Source organism: Pelodiscus sinensis, chromosome 5, assembly GCF_052426305.1.
Source record: "Pelodiscus sinensis isolate ZL-2025 chromosome 5, ASM5242630v1, whole genome shotgun sequence".
Lineage (NCBI taxonomy): Eukaryota > Metazoa > Chordata > Testudines > Trionychidae > Pelodiscus > Pelodiscus sinensis.
Window position 1 is genome coordinate 20220985 of NC_143056.1, and position 9851 is coordinate 20230835.

Here is a 9851-nt window from a genome sequence, read left to right on the forward strand (position 1 = left end):
AAATGTAGTAGGAGCCAGGTACCAGCTCCTACTCTCCTGGCAGCGGGAGAGGAGCAACTAGTCGAGTATTGACTTGACTACCCTGTAAGCCTAGGCTTATCAGGTAGTTGACTAGTCACTTACAACCATAAATTGTAGCAGGGAGCTACTGAGTAGAGTTCTAGTATTCGCTAGATAATAAATAGGAAGCTACCAAAGGTTGAGTCTAGGGGCAGCCCATGAGCCTAGGCGAACTAGGCAGTTGCCTAGAGCGCTGCTGGCCCGGGCGCCCGATGATAACGTCACGACCATTGATGGCGGTACAGGCAGGGGCGCCAATTGCGCTGCCTGCTTGGGGCGCCAGCTGCCGCAGCCGGCCTCAAACCGCTCCTGGTTGAGACTCTTCACATTATGGGAGCTAACAGGGTAGCTCTACAGAAATGTGAGAATATGAGGAGGAAGAAGTAGAGGACAACCCTATATCCAAGCTAAACATTAAGGCTTCGTCTACGCTGGCAGCTTCTTGCACAAGAACTCTTTTGCAGAAGAGTTCTTGTGCAAAAATTCTTCCACAAGAGAGCATCTACACTGCCATGTGCTTTTGCGCAAGAGCATCCATGGTAGTGTAGACACTCTCTTCTGCAAGAAAGCTCTGATGGCCTTTTTAACCATAGGGACTTCTTGCTCAAGAAATTCATGTTGCCTGTCTACAATGCCCTCTTCTGGAATAGTGATAGAAATGTAGCTGTGTTAGTCTGGGGTAGTTGAAGCAAAATGCAGGACAATGTAGCACTTTAAAGACTAACAAGATGGTTTATTAGATGATGAGCTTTCGTGGGCCAGACCCACTTCCTCAGATCAAATAGTGGAAGAAAGTAGTCACAACCATATATACCAAAGGATACAATTAAAAAAAATGAACAAATATGAAAAGGACAAATCACATTGCAGAACAGAAGGGGGATGCGGGGGGGTGGGAAGGGGGAGGAAGGAAGGTAAGTGTCTGTGAATTGCTGATATTAAAGGTAGGGAGAGTGGGATGTTTGTGAGTTAATGGTATTACAGGTGATAATTGGGGAAACTGTCTTGGTAATGGGTGAGAAAGTTCAAAGTCTTGTTAAGTCCTTGTTGGCAAGTGTCGAATTTTAACATGAATGACAGTTCAGAGGATTCTTGCACAAAAGGGCTTATTCCTTATGGGGAGAGGAATAACTCTTCTGGAAGAAGCCCTGTTTTACAATGCTATACAGTAAATTTACTTCTGGAAGAACGCTCGTGCAGTGTAGACAACCGGCAAGTTTTTGCGGAAGAACGGCTGCTCTTCCGGAAGAAACTGCTAGTGTAGATGTAGCCTAAGAGTTAGAGGGTAGGGTTGCCACGTTTCTAATCACAGAAAATCAAATACCTTTGCCCTGCCCCTTCTCCCAAGGGCACCCCTCCACTCTTCATCACCCTTTCTCTGTTGCTTGCTCTTCCTGCTATTCATTCACTTTCACTGGGCTGGGGTGTAGTACAAGAGGGCGGTCCAGGCTGAAGTTGAGGGGTTTGGAGTACAGAACTGGAGCAGGGAGCTTGGACTTTGGGGGGGCAGGCTCCAGCAGGGAGTGTAGGCTCTGGAGTGGGGCTGAAGCTTTTGAGATGCAGAAGGGGGCTCAGGGCTAGAGTGGGGGAGGAGGTGTGGCTCCAGGAGGGAGTTTGGATGCAAAAGGACACTCGTGGATGGGGCAGTGGGTTGGGCTGCAGGAGCGGATTTTCGGTGTGGGCTCAGGCAGGACTTATCTTGGGGGTTCTTCCAAAAGAGATGATATATCCCTTGGCTCCTAAGCAGAAAGACGAGCAGGCAGCTTTGCACTGACTTCACCCACAGGCATTATCCCTGCAGCTTCCATTTGCCACAGCTCCCATCATTGGGAACTGCAGAGTTGATGCTGGGAGAGAGGGCAGTGCCCAAAACTTCCCTGATTGTCCTTCTAGCTAATGGTCACAGGGACATGCTGCCCATTCCTGGAAACTACCTAGAGCCAGGGCGGGCAGGGAGCCTGCTTTAGCCCTACTGCACTGCTGACCTGACTCAAAGGCCTGGACAGAAGTGATAACTGGAGTCACCGGGACCCCTTTTTGACTGCAGTTTTTGACTAGGACATCAATGACTAGTAGGGGAATCAGATCTACTTGGTCTGGCAATCCTAGTAGGGGAATCAGATCTACTAGGTCTGGCAGTTCGATAAGTTTTCATGAATATACATAAGATTTAATTAAAATTTGAACATCCTCATTATGCAAGACAGCTGATGCAAAGAACTGCTTCTGTCTTTTGGCTAAACAATATTCACTATCTCTTCATCACCCATAAAAAAATTCTGTAGTTACTAATTTGCCCTAGAGACTCGAATGGCTCTGAATAAAGCAACTACTCTAACATGGCCAGATACATAATGCATATTATATATAGTTTTGATTTCTGCTAAGTAGTAAATATTTCATAAACTTCCAGTCAGACAGGTATCTAATTTGCTAGCTAATCATGTGTATCAGAAAAGACTTGGACTATGTGCTTCTGCAGCAAGCTTCCACCTGATTTCAAATACAATACAAGCCCCTTCCATGAAAGGTCTGCTGGAATAGGCTTCTAAGAGTATGAAGCCCTGCAAAGCTAAGTTATTCAGGGTTTGGTTTCAGCCCTAGGAGGCAGGGCTCAGAGTCTGTGGCATCAGCCTTACAGAGCGGCACTCTGGCTTTCTAACACCCTGAAACCTACTTTTGGCCCCCATGAACCCCAAACATTATGCTTTGGTTGGAACCTGGGCTGCTCCTCCTTTGGAGGGTAGCAGCATTCAGGACCAAACATCTAACCCAAATTTATGGCCCTGTAGCCTGAGCCAGTGGACACAGGCCAGCCCTGAGTGTTTTATTGCAATGCAGACTTACCCAATGGCTACGTCTACACTGCAGGCTTCTTGCGCAAGAATTTTTTGTGCAAGAGTTCTTGCACAAGAGCGCATCCACACTGCCATGTGCCTTTGCGCAAGAGATGTGTTTTTGTGCAAGAGCATCCATGGCAGTGTGGACGCCCTCTTGCGCAACCCCTGTCCCCATCCACACTGCCTTGCGCAAGAGGGCTTATTCCTCATAGAGGAATAACTCTTGCGCAAGAAGCCCTCTCTTCTGATGCTTTACTGTAAATTTACTTGTGCAAGAACATGCGTGCAGTGTAGATGCTCTGCCAATTTTTGCGCAAGAACACCTGTTCTTGCACAAAAAGCCTGCAGTGTAGACTTAGCCCAAGAGCCTACTGGAGACTGGAAAAAAAGATAGCCATTTACATAGGAATTGATTCTGGTTACACAAGCAGTAAATCTTTTCCTTGCCTGCTCTTGCTTAAGGAGCAGTGTAGGTACAGAACAGTACTTTTAGAGTGAAGTGGCCTGCAGAGCCTCGTGGAGAGGAGGGTCATTAAAAGGCTAGGCCAAGTCCTTATGATTCTGTGCAGACTTTCCAGGGATGTGGTAGTTTTGACCATGAAGGAGGGGATGTGGTGTGTAAAAGCTTCCTCCCATCTCAGAAAGAAATCTGGATCTTTAACTCACACTGAAGTGCATGTTTTTACACAAGTTATTTGTGGAAAGGGAGCAAACAGTTCAAGCAATCAAATACAAAAACCTGTGTTTAAATAGTTGTTTTTGTCACAGCTGTTAGTCTAGGAACCTCAGAGTTCAGTCTGACTGACAGTCTGGGCTATAGATAGTCTCTGAACCACAGAAAAATTCATATTAATTCCTTCTACGTAGGCCATTCTGTTACACCATTTTGATTTTCAGAAATAATCTTCCATCTGATATGTTCTCTCACAATGGTGCTAAAGTGTTTTACAAACAGCTTGTTCCTGCACTCTGTGCACACAAAAGATTCCCAATGACTTTAATATATTAATATGGGTTACAGTATGGAGCTACACAGGAATTACTTCATCCATCAGTGAAATACAGCAGCTGTTCAAAAATGTCCGGGCAATAGTAGTCCTCTAAAAGCCAGATTCAGCAGCCTGTCTGGTATTTTTTGCTTCATCAGGCCCTAAGTTGGCAATGTTTAATGCTATCAACTTTATTGATTGCAATTTCTTGCCACTTTCACAGAGCTTTAATAAATATTCCATACCACAAGGTCTGTGCTAGAACAGTAAATATGCTCAGATAAGCACTCGAGTCAGAAAATGCAAAGTTCACAATTCCATATAAACACTCTTAACCTTACCCCTTTGTACATATATTACAATATAGTCTTTGATTTTTTACAGGCAGAATTACACTGGTATCACTGAAGTCAGGGGCCCTAGATCCCTTTTTGCAGTACTCCTTCCTAGATAGTCATTTTTCATTCTGTATGTGTGAAACTGATTGTTCCTTCCTAAGTGGAGTATTCTGCAGGTTTCCTCTTAAGATGCCTCCCCACAAGCACTGCTGCTTGCCCTCCCATGCTGCTGTCTTTGGAATGTCCTTCCCACCTGCCCCCACTGAATCAGTTAACTGGTTAAACTTAACATTTAACTAATTAACTAAGCAAATGGTATTTTATATTCCTTGTCTGTAGAGGAAGCCACCCCCCCAAGTAAGTGGAATGGGTCTTCATTTAGCTCCTTAATGGAGATAGGGTTATTCTTTCCTTCACCTTTCCCCTCTATTTTCCTGGGTCTTTCCCCATCCCAAAGGTACAGAACGTGGCACCTGTCACCCGCCATCTTGGGGTGGGATGGGATATCTTTGGATTTAAAAAATCTAGTCCCCATTTTAGTTCCCTAAATCAGCAGTCGCCAAGCAGTATTGGAATCCTCTGGAGCCTCTGACAGATGATCCTGACTGGTTTGGCCAGGAAGCTATGAAGCGCTGTTACTTTAGTTGCCCCTCTGCCCACTGTCATGCTGCTCCTGTCCTCTGCCTGCTGCCCCCCAGCCTCTTACTTGCTGTGCAGGGCGTGGAAGGGAGAACAGGAGGGAGCGCTGATATCAAGGTGTCCCTCCTCTCTCCATTCCTGTACCCTATCTCGACACAGAGAGAAGGGGATGGAGGGAGCTTGGCAATGCAAATAAAGTGTGTGTTATTTTTGGTTTCTGACTGGTCTGTGCATTTCATAATTTTCATTTCTCTCTTACGCTTGCATTCAATTATTTGAGTAGTGAGTTCTAAAATGCCTAATCGTCATGGCTGGAGTAGTTATCCTTATGGGAATTGCTGCTCCTGGAAGTGGCTGGCATGTCCCTGTAGCCCCTGAGAGAGGCAGAGCAGCGGATCTCCACATGCTGTCCTTGCCTGCAGACACCGCTCCTGCAGCCCCAATTGATCAATAACAGAGAACTGTGGCCAGTAGAAGCTGTGGTCTCAGTGACTGTAGATGAGGGGCAGCACATGGTGCCATGGAGCCATTTCTGCACATGCTAGCTGCTTTCAGGAGTGGTACAGGTGTGGGGCCAGGGCAGGAGTCAGCCTGCCTTAACCCCACTGCTTCACCACCTGGAAGCCATCTGAGTTAAACGGTGCCCAGCCAGAGCCTGCATCCTGAACCCCTGTCGCAGCCCTGAACCTTCTCCTACACCCAACCTCCTGCCCCAGACATGAGTCCCTCCTGCACCCGAAGTCCTTCCGAGAGCTTGCACCCTGAAACCCTCTCCTAAACCCCAATCCCTCACCCTGGGCCCAGATCAGTCTGCACCCCAAATCGCTACCCCAGCCTGGTGCAAGCGAGTGAGGAGGGGGGGAGGTAAAAGGGGAAAGCAGTGAGCAGGGTGAGCCCTGAGGAAGGGGTGGGGCAGGAGCAGGGCAGGGGCAGGGCCTCAGAGAAGGGGCAGAGGTATGTGGGTTTGAGGTAGCTCTTACATTGCACTTAAATTGAAAAAGTGATCTTGTGGTTAAAATGGTTGGAGACCACTGCCCTATATCATCTTCTTTCCAACATCTTGATAGCTTTCTACCTCATAGAACACAGGATACCATCTTCATTGATGGCAGACTAACTTTCAACCCATTAAGAACAATGGCAGAAAGCATCCTTTTAGAACAAGAGTAAACAAACAAAAACATCCCACAAGTTAAACCTGAAACCACAAACAGCTTTAGGAAAAAGGAAGTACCCACACATACCCAATACAGAATAAATAAAATCTAGCTCTGATTTAACTCATGAGAATGGCAGGTTTTCCTTGTGACCTCCTTTCTTACAACACCATCCTTTTTGTTCTTTGCCAGAACCCCTATCCTTCACTTCTCTTCTCTCTTTCTCAAAGCTACTTGCATAAGCTTTGATTTCCAGGAGGCAGCTATGGTATAGGCCAGGGGATCTGTTTACTAATCCCGTGAGGAGCAAGGATCTGACACCTTCCAGATGAATGTCCTAGTCATTGGAATAGTCACTACAAAATAGTTCTGACTTTTGGAAGCCCAATTAATATTTAGTTCTTCAGTTAAAGTGGAGATGAGGTAACCACACCTCAGAAAATCCTGTAGCCCAGTGTTTAGAACATTTTAGGCAGATCACTGTGCACAAAGCCCTGTTAGTTGTTACCAGGCTTCGCGTATCAGGCTCTCTCTTTTGACTACCAGCCCTACTACTCTCTAAGGGACACACACTTAAGTTTGGGTTGCAGCGAAGTGCCTAGCTCTGTTCAGTGACCTTCAAGCAGGCATCTGCCACGACAGTCAGGCATCTTAGTCGCTTAAAAGAATTTCCTGTCAGAATGAGTTAGGCACCTGTCTTGTACTACCCAACACAGCTAGAAGAGGTGGTGTCCACTTTATAACTTTGAGCCCAGTGGTACACCATGGCCATATGTTTGCAAACTCTCCTCATTCAAAAACCAGACTGAAGAATAATGGTTTCTAACCTTCAGGCCCTTTTGTGTAGTAATTTAACATCCTTTTCCCTCTCTCCCCCCATTTTATTTTACCATGTGAAATTGTGACTGCAAAATCTGTAATTCATCCCTCATGGGAGGAACATATGCATTTATATCCATAAAGAAAGGATCACATTCTTTTTTATTCTCTTAATTGAGAGTGAGCTAATCCAGGATTAGAATTAAATGTTCTGGGCACTATTTAATTTGACTTACCCTCTTCCTTTTTGTTATAAAATGTAATACATGGGGCTTTTAAGAAATTCATGCTGCAAATAACTGCAAATGCTTTTCTAATTTCCTCAGAAGCATATAATGGAACTAAAGGTTAGAATATAATTCTTAATTATATGTTAAATTAAGTTCAAGGTGCTGACTAGTGGTTGGGTAATGACTGTAATCCTTATGAGCTCAAACCAGCAAACAATAATCCTCTGGGGCTGCTGGTTTTATAGAAACAATACAAAACCTCCTGAGCTCCAAGGGAAAATTTCCTGTGCTGAGGCAGCTAGTGCCCTTTATCTGCTGGTTGTTCTACAGTCAGTTTCTCCCAGGGGCAGATTCTTTGACTCTTCCCAGCCCTATTGCCATATATAAACAATCAAGCAGTGAGTCTGAGATCTGACTACTGCACGCTGCCCTTCCTGTAACTGAAGCAGACAAAGCACTGGGGAAAGAAAAAAGCTTGTTCTCACTTCTGGAAATGTAATTAAAACATACAAACAACTCAGCTGGCTGGAATAGTGGATGGCCTCCACCTAGGAGAGTTACTCTAGGATCGTGTAATCCACGCAAGCTAAAGGCCCCTAAAATGAGAGTGACAGATAAACTAAGTGTAATGAGTATTGGAACATAGCACCTGAGGAATTTATTTTAAAATAGGGATGTTAAATATAGTGTAATCGAATGGTCATGTAACCCCCACTTTTATATATACACACACATACAAATCCAACAATTATTCAAAAAACTCTAGAACGGTAACAACAGAAATCAACTTAAAATGTTCCAAAATTGACAATGTGCATTACACAACATTCTTCATGTGACAAATCATTCAGGGAGAGGCCTTTATCTCAATAGCAGATTTAAAGCTTTTCAACCAAGTGTTTTAACATGGAGATGCAATTAATAATCTGACAGTATACTTCAGAAACTGACAGGGAAAATACAAATCTCTGGGCAAAGCCTCTGCAGGTGTAAATTCTCGTTGTTACATAATAGAGGATTTGCCCCTCAGTTAGGAAGAATGTTTAAATAGATGTCACTTATTGCTGCTTAATGAAACATCCTCTCTTATGATATACATGTTATGATCCATTTAGTGGGTTTGAAATTCACAACTGTTCACTTTTGTGCTAGGGTTTTTGGGTGGTGTTTTTTTTTGGGGGGGGTACTTAAAATATCACAAAAAGAGATGACAATGCTCAATTAGATTTCAGGAGTTTTATTTCAAGATTTCTTGGATAAAGTTTTGAGATTTATTAATCTTTTTTCATTAACCACCAGGGAGCTACAATCACAGCAAACCTTCAAAAGGAGCCTTTAATCTCTCTTTCCTTTTTGACACATCCTCCTCTTCTATTCTACTGAAATAGGCAACACTAGAGAGGTTTAGCAAATAGCAGGAAATACAAAAACTGTTGGAACATAACCATATAAATCACTTAAGTTATTAACCATTTTAATATTACCAAAATAGTGTTGCTGTATTAGATCCTTGTGGCGGAGAGAAAGATTAAATAGTACTTGATGATGCTGTGTGAAATATGAAAAATGTATTCTATTTATTTTTGATAGGATTGGTTTAGTTTAATATGAAGTTGGTAATATAGCTCCTCTGCATTACTCCCCATAGTGATAGCTGATGTACTAAGAAGTTACTCTTTAATCTTTTACCTGCTTCTGATGCTTTAATAATAGTCTTTTATAGACACAAGAATTTTATTTTCAGACAGACAATGGAAGCTCCATATTCCTTTCAGGGGCATTTGATACACAGATGATTATTAGTAATATCTGAACACAGTAGGCATAACTGTGACTTTCCTGTAGAAAAAAAATCCAAGTGCATTTAATACAGGCAACATGATATAACCTCTGGGTACTCATAACACGGTCTCCCTAAATTAACGTAAATTTGGCAATAAGAAAATTTTACAGGCTTTATTTTTAACATATTTCATGGTAGATTTTTTTGATTGTCTAAATTAATATCTTACAATTTAACAGCCTACCGCTTCAATCCTGCAATGAGCTCTGTACAAACAGGTCGCTCCCTCTAGGCAGAACCTTACAGAAGGAAATGGAGCTGCACATGAGTTTAGGTCTTCCCGGGTGGAGCTCATTGCACAAATGGGGCTTTAGCATTCCATCACCTACTTCTTAATTGTGTCCATCATTAAGGTTGGGCTCTGGTGAGCCAAAGAGGGAGTCACTGAATGTCACTGGGAGCATTTTCAAAGTGGGCACTGGCTTTAGGTGCCTCACTTGAAAGATGCTACACAGCTGGCATCTCCGCTTTAGTCAAGAGAATTGCAGAAAGATACTCTCAAACTTTGAAAGACACAATCAAGGTGTTTCAGGTTTTGAAACACCACTCCCCCATGCAAAAAAACCTGAGATTCAAAAATCAGAAGCCACTTTTGAATATACTGACTTTTGTTTTCCACCCTCAGAAAAGGCTAAGCAAAAGCATCTCACCTGATCAAACCAAGAGTAGTGAATAGGGAAAGGTGAAATGTCTAAGCCACCAATCTTACAAACACTTGGGGTGTGTCTAGACTGCATTCCTCTGCCTGCAGAGGGATGCAGATTAGGCAGGTTGAAATTACTAACAAAGTGGGGATTTAAATAAAACGAGATATACAGGAGGTATACAGGATCTATCAGAAAAGGCTTTCTTTAGCAACAGATCAGCCTCTAGACTGCTGCTTTTCTCCGACAAAGCTCAGTGCCAAAAAAAAGTGGCGGCCATTTTATGCTAATT